The sequence below is a fragment of the Gouania willdenowi genome, chromosome 12, assembly GCF_900634775.1.
Source record: "Gouania willdenowi chromosome 12, fGouWil2.1, whole genome shotgun sequence".
In the NCBI taxonomy this organism is placed as follows: domain Eukaryota; kingdom Metazoa; phylum Chordata; class Actinopteri; order Blenniiformes; family Gobiesocidae; genus Gouania; species Gouania willdenowi.
In genome coordinates, this window is record NC_041055.1 from 31,783,989 (window position 1) to 31,791,764 (window position 7,776).

Below are 7,776 nucleotides of genomic sequence, written 5' to 3' on the forward strand. Positions count from 1 at the left end.
GGTCCCCTGCCTACTGGATACTGGATCCATGGTCACCACAATTCGAGAAAGTTTTTTTGAAAAATTCTTCAAGCCTGAGGGGATGGGATTGCTAAAAAAATGCCATTGGTTACAACTTAAGGCTGCTAATGGGTTAAAAATCCCCTATAAGGGCTATATGGAGCTTGAAGTTGATGTCCTAGGAAGAACTCTGCCTAATATGGGAGTTCTGGTGGTTGAAGATCCCCCCAATGAGTCCACAGAACCACAACTTGCGGTGCCTGGGCTCCTCGGAATGAATATCATTCGTTGCTGTTATAATCGTTTGTTTGAACAGTTTGGCCCTGGTCTTCTTCAAGCGCCTGTCATTCAAGCTGCTGACAGAAGTTGGGGGGAAGCACTAGTGAAATGCCAAAGCATAGAAGCTCTGACCTCAAAAGGGTATCTGGGAAAAGCCAGAGCCCCAGGCCAAGCCGTGTGTGTCCCAGCCGGCTCCCTGACGTGGATCCACACTGTATGCACTTCTGCCTCCCAATTAACACTTCCATCTGTGTTATTCGAGCCACCAGCAGCAACAGTTACCCTGCCAGCAGGTCTCCTGGTCTCATCAGCCCTCCTCGCCATTCATCAAGGAAATGTGGAGATCCCTGTTGTTAATGTGGGCTCCGAGGATGTTTGGCTGCGGCCTCTCTCTCAACTAGGTGCGCTCCATGTAGTAGACTTAAAACAATCTAGAAAGGCTGTTGTGTTTGAAGAGGTGGAAGACCAAGACGCTGTGGCAGTTATCTGACAGGTGGAAGCGGATGAGTTGCCTCTTGACCCCCCAAATTTCTCCTGGTCAAACCTTTCCCCTGAGCAAAGTCAGCAGGCGGCTAAACTGTTGGAGAAGCATAATTCAGTGTTCAGTCAGGGGGGTGGGGACCTGGGGTGCACTGAATTAGTGGAACATGAGATTCACTTGCAGGATGACGCTCCAGTGCGGCAGCGCTATCGACGCCTCCCCCCATCCCAGTATGAAGAGGTAAAGACTCACATCCAGGAGCTGTTAGACAAAGGGGTGGCGCGACCAAGTTCAAGTCCATTTTCATCACCGATTGTGCCTGTTTTTAAGAAAACGGGGGAAATGAGACTATGCGTAGATTACAGAATGTTGAATGCCAAAACCAAGAAAGACGCGTATCCATTGCCGCGAATAGAGGAGACTTTAGACTCTCTTACTGGTGCCCAGTGGTTTTCAACACTAGATCTCGCAAGTGGTTATAATCAGGTGCCGGTGGCAGAAAAGGATAAGAATAAAACCGCCTTTTGCACACCATTTGGGCTTTTTGAGTTTAATCGAATGCCGTTCGGGCTGTGCAATGCACCAAGTACATTTCAAAGACTAATGGAGCGCATATTTGGAGATCAAAGCTTCCAAACGTTGTTGTTGTATCTTGACGACATCATTATTTTTTCCCCCAACTTTGATCAGCACCTTCATCGACTCGATCTGGTTCTGTCCCGGCTAAAACAAAATAACCTTAAGCTGAAGCGAAAAAAATGTAACTTTTTCCAATCTGAAGTCAAATACTTGGGTCACGTTATATCAGCTGCCGGAGTAGCGACAGATCCAGCTAAAATAAGTGCAGTCACTGAGTGGCCAAGACCTACTACATGTAAAGAGCTGCAGTCTTTCTTAGGATTCGCCTCCTATTATCGCCGGTTCGTGGAAGGGTTCTCCAAACATGCAGTGCCCCTTCACAAGCTCGTAGCAACGTTGGGGGGCATAAAACAGGGAAAGTCTAGAGGAAAAAATGCTATTGCAGAGCTCTGGGCAGAGGATTGTGAAAGTGCATTCCAGACACTCAAAAAGATGCTAGCGACCACTCCAGTACTCGGCTATGCTGATTTTACAAAACCTTTCATCCTTGAAGTGGATGCAAGCCATGCAGGGCTAGGGGCAGTGTTATCACAAGACCAAGATGGTAGACGCAGGCCAATTGCTTTCGCTAGTCGCGGACTTAGACCCACAGAGAGAAACATGTCTAACTACAGTTCTCGAAAGCTTGAGTTTTTGGCCCTCAAATGGGCTGTCACCCAAAAGTTTCGTGAATATCTGTTGGGTAGCACGTTTTGCGTTTTTACTGATAACAACCCATTAAGTTACCTTCAGACAGCAAATTTGAGTGCAGTTGAACAACGCTGGGCTGCGGAGCTAGCAGTATTTAACTTTGAAATAAAGTACCGCCCTGGTCCGGCCAATCGAAATGCCGATGCCTTATCACGTCAAACACAACCACAAGACATCTCGTTAGTTGCCCCGGGCTTTATGGTCCCAGGAGAGGTCCATCAGTCGACTCAGCCATCCAGTTCAATGACCAGAGCACAGTGCAATGCAATATCAGCCCACCCCTTTCGCCCAAGTGCTGACCTCACCACACTACAAGCAGCTGACCCTAGTATTAGTGAGTTCCTGAAGTACTGGAGCAGTGGGGTCCCCCCGAACAAACAAGCTCTAAATGCTGCAAGCAAAGACGTAAAGAAACTGGTACAGCAGTGGTCAAGAATAAAAGTTAAAGATGGAGTTTTGTATCGCCAGATCCAGCCTCCAGGGGAGCGACTTCTGTGGCAGCTTCTTTTACCACAATGTCTGAAAACTGAAGTTTTAAAACATCTCCATGACAACCACGGGCACCAAGGGATCCAACGCACCACCAGTCTTCTAAGAAGTAGGTGCTATTGGCCCTTCATGGGGCGAGATATTGAAAAATACTGCCAACAATGCCATCGTTGCACCCTAGCAAAAGCAGCCCAGCCTAAGGTGCGGACCTCGAGAGGAAGCCTAATGGCCTCAAAGCCCTTAGAAATAGTGGCAGTGGACTTTGCCTTGCTAGAGAAAGCCACAGATGGGAGAGAAAATGTGCTGGTCATAACTGATGTCTTCTCTAAATATTCCCAGGCCTATGCTACTCGTGATCAAAAAGCAAGCACAGTTGCCAAAGTCCTTACAGATAAATGGTTTTACACCTATGGAGTCCCTAAACGGATTCATAGTGACCAAGGAAGATGTTTTGAAGGAGATCTGTTAAAACGCCTATGTAGCCTATATGGTATTGAAAAAAGCAGAACCACCTCATACCATCCGGAAGGCAATGGGCAGTGTGAAAGATTTAATAGAACCTTGTTTGAGTTACTGAGGACGCTCCCCCCAGAGAGTAAAAGAAAATGGCCACAGCATCTGCCCGAAGTTCTTTATGCCTACAATACCACAGAGCACCAATCAACCGGTTTTTCACCATTTGAGCTTATGTTTGGCCAAAAGCCTCAACTCCCTGTGGATTTTTTGTTAGGCACGTCGCAAGAGAGCCCGGCCACAAGATCACCTCAAGATTGGGTGGATGAGCATCGAAACCATCTCACTGTAGTGTATGCCCAAGCAAAAGAAAGGTTGCAGCAAGCAGCAGCGAGAAGAAACTGTCATTATAAGCCAAATGTGACCTCTGTCCTACCCCCTGGCACATTGGTGTATAAAAAGAGCCATGCTCTAGGCCGCCACAAAATCCATGATGCTTGGGACACAACAGTGTATGTTGTGGTTAAAAGTATGGACCAAGAGGGGAGAGTTTATCAAATCCGTCCAAGAGATGCTATGGGCTCACACAAAAATGTAAATAGAGCTGAAATCAAAGTTTTGACAACGGTGCAAGACTGCAGTGAAAAAAATACATCTCTGCCTGATCCAGGCTTACTATGCAATGCCCCACCAGACATTCCACCGGAGTTGTCCGATAATGACAGTGAAGAAGAGGACATTGTTATCGTAATGGACCAAAATCCACCAAGAGTCAGGGCTCCCTCCTCCCCCAGGCAGGCACAAAGTGCAGAGAGCGGGCCTCAGAGTTTAGCGCCCATAACCGTCCCGCCTCTGGCAACTCAGAATCTGAGGCAGACCCTGGGCAACGATACTTCTTTAAACACAAATGTGATGCTGAGACGTACCCATAGAACAACTGCAGGACATCATACAAACATGTATCATCTCCCTAGGGCAGTTAACCAGTCAACTGTGGCATCCTTACAGAGTGCCCCCCAAGCTATGTGCCAGGGACAAAGATATGCGTTTAGGCCATGGTTATAAGTGGTCACCGGGACGGTGACTTTTCAAAACTGAGGCCAGTGTAACGGGTGAACGGAAGTCAGTGGGTGGGAACCACGGAGGACGTCCGTGGTATTGACGGACCTATTTAACCGACGCACAAGCAGTCCGTCTCCCTCTCTGCTCCTCACTGAAAGCACAACACGGCTGCTGTGCACGGAATCCCGAGATAAAGCTTGTAAGTTTCTTTAGCCTTTTAAAGCTCATTGCACTAGTCACTTTACATGCCGTCCTTTTAACCTAAACAAATGCACGTTTGTATAATTAGGCATGATCAAAGCAGAACGGGATTGAATCTCCGGCCAGAACGAGACAGTGAAGCTCCAGTTGAATATTTATGGGTTAAATTACCATAACTATCTGGATGTGTAAAGGGCTGTAAAAGGACCCGTTTTGGCAAAGGTATGAATTCCACTTGTAATAGATTTGTTTAATTCTGTTTGATTGATTGTCTAATAACTTGTATTCTCTCTAGGACTGTGAGTGAATCCTTTTTACCTGTCACTGTTTTTATCCCACCAACCTTTTAACCATTTGTATATGTTTTAATGTAATCATGTCACCTTAATTGGTAATCATGTATTGCTGGTAATCATTATATTTATCTATCACTGCGGCCGTATTTGAAGTTGCTGTGGTTTTGCTGTTTTGCTGTGTGCCCTGAGTTCAAAGTGATAGTATACTTATTGTGATTACTGGGCTTATATTGTTTGATGTGCCAGTGTTAATAAATGTACTACAACCTACCTCCAGCCCTTTTCAGTTAATTCTGGACACCTATTGTTAATTCTAATTGCTACACAAGTAACAGAGACAATTAAGAAAAATACAGCAATAGATTTTATCACCTTGCAACCTCCAGAACTGGCCATATATATGAAAAAAATCTCAACAAAAACAAAAAAAAAACTCTCAAAAATATACAGAGCACTCTTGAACACTAACTCTAATCACTTACCAATCGCTACATGGGAAGCTGAACTCTCAATCACCACAAACACTGATTTCTGGACAGAAATTTGTTGTAATACTTTTAAGATGACTAAAAACACAAATCTTCAGCTAATTCAATACAAGATCCTCCACAGATCCCACATTACCCAACAGAAAATGTATAAAATGGGCTTCTCCGCAACAGACATCTGCTCTCAGTGCACCCAGGGAACAGCTGATTCATATTTACATGCCATTTACATGGGTGGGTGTGTGTGGGGGCGCGGCCGGTGGCTCCTGTCCTGGTGGATCCGCGTCAGGGGTGGTTGGTCTGCTGGCTGGGGGCGCCGGACCCTGTGGGTGCCGTGTCTGGGCGGGGGTGTCCCGGGGGTGGGTCTTTGGGTTCGGCGTCTCGGGGCGTGACCCCCCGCTGTCTGCCCGGTGACTGGCCGTGGTTCGGCGAGGCGCCGCCTTGGGCTACTAAGTAGTGGCGCGGGGGCGGCACTCCCACCTCTGGCTGCCATACTAATCTCTCCAATTTTAATTACACCCCAACACACCACCCCCCGGAGGGTGGGACCACCACTTCCACCCTCCAGAGCTATTGCACCACATACACATATATACACATAGGTTGGATGGGGAGCACCGCTCCCCTCCATCCGCCCTTTTTTAATAGCACTTCATACATTCACTAAACACACACATTCACTCAGGGGATAGGAAAGTGCCTCTCCATTGGGGAATGGAGAGGCACCATAACAGGGTGGTGGGTAGCTTCACAGATTTGGGCCTGTCGGGTGGGGGCCTGGCCCCTCTGTTGATGGCTGGGCCGCCGTGTGGGGATCGGGAGGGTGTGGTCATGCGTGGCGGGGCGGTGGGTCTCTGGGGGGCATGGAGCTGCCCCTTCCCTACGGGTGGGGCTTGGTGCTTGTCTCGTCTCCTGGTTGCCTTGGGGGTGCACCACTCGGCGTGTGGGTCCTGGGCGGCCTGCTGCGCCGGTGTGGGGGGTGGGCGTGCTGGGGGGTGCTGGTGTCTACGCCGGGGTTGGGGCGGGATTGCTTGGCGCTCCGGGATGGTGCTCTTTGCTGGGGGGCGGCTCTAGCTGTTCCGGTGGTTGAGGTCGGTATCGGCCGCTTGGTTGGTCTGTCCTGCTATCTGCGGGCTGGCGGGTGGGTGAGTTTTGCGCCTTTGGCTGGGGGCTCCCTGGCCCCTGCTCTTTCTGCTGGCCTGGCTGCATCTGCGGGCCCGGGGCAGTTCCTGGGTTTGCAATAGCGTTTTTTGCACATACTGTATACTGGTCTACGATGCACTGGCACGCCTTCGGCTGTGGGATAAAACTCATACTGGGCTTCACTTTAGACACGTTAATCCCAAATACTTGCTTTAGATATTACCACTCACTCATTCCCCCTGTCCACAGCCACCAACTTCATAGCTAGGCGTCACACTTGTCACTATACTGGCTTGATTACACAACATAATAAGCACAATATGTTCTACAACTTCACATCTCACTCTCACTGTAAAATAATCTCAGTACATGACGTCTACGCACTGAGATGTTCCTGTACTGGGTTATACTGATTTTAAAACAATAAAGTTACATTAGGTTAACTCCGGAGCAGAAGGTGGCGGTAATGCTCCATTAAGGTGAATGTTGACTGCATTGAAACTAGAAGAAGAAGAAGAAGAAGAAGAAGAAGAAGAAGAGGAAGAGGAGGAGGAGGAGGAGGAGCGGAGCGGCAGAGACAACAACAAATGTCTCTGAGTCTAACAGTGAATGTTATTAATATCCATCCTACAGACGGAGTCAGGCCACACTATAATAGCGCCTTAAAGCTCCAGTGGAAAGTAACAGAGCACAACACGGTGTCAGAAGACGGAGTTCCAGACACAGAGAGAGGCCGGAGCAGAATGCTAACCGAGCTAGCAGAGGAGCTAGCACCGCCGAGACGCTACAGGATAGAAAAGTAAAGAGGTAAAAAAGTGGAGGAAATGGAGCAGTTCAAAGCACCGTCACCACTGTCTCTCACCGCTAACCCTGCTGACAATTGGTGCAGCTGGGAACAAAGCTTTCGGCGGTATATAGCGGCCTCAGGGGAGAAAGATGAACAAGGAAAGATTGACATTTTACTCCACACCATCGGCGAGGATGCACTGGAAGTGTTCAACACACTGACGGTTAGAGGTGAGGGAGATGAGCTGACAATGGAGGATGTTCTTCAAGCCTTTAAAGATCACTGCAGTCCACAGAGAAATGTTGTCTTTGAACGAAATCAATATTGGTCCCATCAGAGGACAGCAGGGACATCAGTAAACACATTCACTCCGTTACGAACCATCAAGACTGAACATGGAGTGCAAGATGTTCCAGTGGATGGTGAAATGAAAATGATCCTTCCTGACAACAGTCTCCACCATAACACCAGTAGACTATTCTGTTCCCAATCTGTTCCAAATACAGATGAAACAGAAACATTTAAGATGGCTGCTTTCATGCCCAAAGTTCATCTGCACAGATTACAGCTCCAGCAGCCGTCAGTCACTGATTGTGTTTTCAGTGAGAGGAAGAATGTGGAGCAGCTGCTCCCAGAGCGTCTCCACATAAAGGAGGAACCAGAGATGTTCAGTGAAGGTCAGGAGGAAAAGCAGCTTTCTGTGCAGCAGGAGACAAACAGTGTTGCTTGTCCTGTTAAATGTGAAGATGAAGAGGAGAAGCCTCAGGC